Genomic DNA, 3,412 nt, shown 5'->3' with positions numbered 1-3,412 from the left:
CAATGCCTTATTTTGTTTATATGAAGAGATTGCTTTTATTTGTGTTACTTATTTATTTGATTTGGGGCTTGTTTTAAAATGTACAAAAAAATGTAGTTTTGTTATTTACATTTACATTATATTTAAATGTTGTTATTTAGCAGACGCTTTTATCCAAAACGACTTACAAATGAGTACAATAGAAGCAATCAAAACCAACAAAAGAGCAATAATATGCAATTGCTATATTAGTATATTATTATTATTATTTCAATCTCACAAAGAAACGTACAGCATTTTGTCCAGAAATCAAAACCGTGAATCGAATCGTGAAATCAAAACCGTGAATTGAATCATGAAATCAAAACCGTGAATCGAATCGTGAAATCAAAACCGTGAATCGAATCGAATCGAATCATGAAATCAAAACCGTGAACCGAATCGAACCGTGAAATCAAAACCGTGAACCGAACCGAATCGCGAAATCAAAACCGTGAATCGAATCGAATCGAATCGTGAAATCAAAACCGTGAAGCGACTCGAATCGTGAAATCAACTCGAATCGTGAAATCAAAACCGTGAATCGAATCGTGAGTTGAGTAAATCGTTACATCCCTAACGCACGGTAAGTGTTCTTTTTAATACAACGGCGGAGGGAGTGACAGCAAATTTGACATCTTTTTTCTCCAAGGTAATCAATTTGTTGATATTTTTCCTCTTTTGGAAAATCACAGAAATTCTATTGTGGATTTTTTGATTTTTGCAGGTTTAATGAAGATAAATTTAAGACCTTTTAAGACCAAGCAAAGAATATGTATAGGGAATAATACAAATATGGTCTCTAACGCAAATGACTTAGGCTTTACAGGCTAAAACATTATTTAATATTATAATATTTTTCAGACTTTACAGTTTAAAAACACAATGTCCAATAGATCACCATTATACTTTTTAAGTCACTTTACAAAAAATACCTCTTATCCCAACCACTAAAATATGTAAATAACTTTAATCCTTCTGATCATACTGCAAAAAAGTGATGTTATTTATCAGTGCAAATGTCTAAAGATTCTTAAATCAAGATACATTTACTTCGGAAGCAAAATGACAAAATAAGAAGTGAGTTTATGATTAAAACAAGAACAAATATCTGCCAATGGAGCCTGAAAAACAACTTAATTAGCTTAAGTAGCTCACACACAGTTATTCAAGACTTTATATCTTCATTTTGCTTCTCAAGTAAATGTATCTCGATTTAAGGGTGCTGAGATATTTTATTACTATATTGTTATTTATAATTTATTGTCTATTCTCTTTATTATTAGTGTTTTTATTACCTTAAATTATATGTATGTCTGTACTTTCTGTACTGGAAGCTCTAATGTACTTTCCATTATAATAACAATAAATTATGCATAATTACATGCAAGTAACCCTAAGCCAAACCCTAATCCTAGTACATGATGTAGCTAATTAATATTACTCAGTACTTAAATGTATAATTACACTGGAACAAGGACACCTTAAAATAAAGTGCAACCCAACGACTTGATGAATTTAAGACTTTCTCCACTTATTTAAGACCTCTAAAGATCTTAATTTGTGGAAGGGCGAATTAAGACTTTTAAAGTCCTTTTTAAAGCCTGCAGAAACCCAATTTTTGCTACTGGAGCAAATGGGAACGTGAAATCATATTTGCTGTAAAAGTTCACCCAGTGACGACTTCAGATTCTGAGAAACTTGGAAATGTGAAAAGCATTATAGCTCCCTTTCTAATCACTGTATAGCGTACCGGTGTCAAGTATCTTTAATTAACAAACACTGAGTGCCGAGTTTTAGTGATAATCGGATTCGGTTTGGTTTTGGCCCCTCACCCCCGTCGCAGGGGATGAATGGACGCACTCGAAGCGAAGGACTTTCTAAGGATTTTAAGCAACAGATTTTCATTCATTGCATGCGGGAGGAGAAGAGTGATTGATAAATTCTCTTTTACAACAACCCCCTCCTTGGTTTTATTGACCCCCCGAGGGCTTTTGACTCATTACTGCCCCCGAACAAAAGCCTCCATACGGCTCTAAACTCCAGCGTTTAGTCACACAGCACAGGGACAGTTTGTGCCCATTACGAGCGCTACGGTTCATTCAGGCTTCCCCCTATGAGCCCAGCGCCGGCCGTTAGCTCTCCTTCACTCCTCCGTCCATCAATCCATCCGCATCAAAACAACGTCCTAATCCTTCACAGTTCCTCCCAGCTGTCTTTGTGTCCATTTCCTACTCTCTCTTTCGGCTTAATCCATCGCATCACTTCCTGTCCCGCACTGGCACGCATCACAGAGAGCCTCTGATATGATGAGAAAGACAAATAAAGTGAACTAGAGGAGAGGAGGTGACTTCTGGAGACCCTTTGAAAGAGGACGGTAGTGTTTAAGGGGAAAACCCCTCCAGATTGAAGAGCGAAGCTGGTTTCTCAGGTTATTGGGCGCGAGTGCCCCAGCAGCCTGACCCTCCAGCCATGGAAACTGCAGTGAGGTGGAACATTTCCCCGTCACGCCTCCCTCCTCATGCGCTCGCTGCTCCTCTCTCCACGGGCAAGAGCCTTCAACACCATAAAGCATTGAGAAACATTCAGAGGCCACGGTAAAAATACATGAATTGCACTGCAGAATATATTTAATTCATTGCATTAGATAAATGATTTTATTATAATTTTTTACATTTTACAGAGAGATAACATACACTTGAAGAAAAACATTTAAAAATTAGTACACACACACACACACACACACACACTTAAATTAATATCATATATAACATTATTGTATATTTAATTAATATTTTTACGTATATGTGTATATATACACACACACATAATAGTAGATGTGCACTAATATATAATTAATTTTAATTAATATATGTATATGTATGTATGTATGTGAAATATGTTAAGTAAATATATGCATTTTATATATATATATACACATGCACACTGCAAAAATATAAATTAAATAATATATATATACATTCTTGCACATGGATCCGCACGTCTCACGTCTCGTCAGCCCCGTAACACACACATGCCTGTATATGTTTAAGAAAAATATGTTATGTTTATATATTAAATATATGTATATATAATATAAATTATATGAATATACATGTAAATGCATATATATTTTCTAATTATATACTGTATGTGTGTGTCTTATTATATACATAATAAGTATACACAGTTCACACACACATATATATTATGTACACAAAAACTTTTATTTTGGATGAGATAAATCGCGATTAATTGTTGCCCAGCACTAAAATATATATATTATTTAATTTATATTTTTGCAGTGTGCGTGTGTGTGTGTGTGTATGTATATATATGTGTATGTATGTGAAAAGATTGAACACATATATATATATATTAATTATATTATACA

Source organism: Sinocyclocheilus rhinocerous, unplaced genomic scaffold (assembly GCF_001515625.1).
Source record: "Sinocyclocheilus rhinocerous isolate Xijiao unplaced genomic scaffold, SAMN03320098_v1.1 scaffold1463, whole genome shotgun sequence".
Classification (NCBI taxonomy): Eukaryota; Metazoa; Chordata; class Actinopteri; order Cypriniformes; family Cyprinidae; genus Sinocyclocheilus; species Sinocyclocheilus rhinocerous.
The sequence above is the reverse complement of the archived record's forward strand: the minus strand, read 5'-3'. Positions refer to the sequence as shown.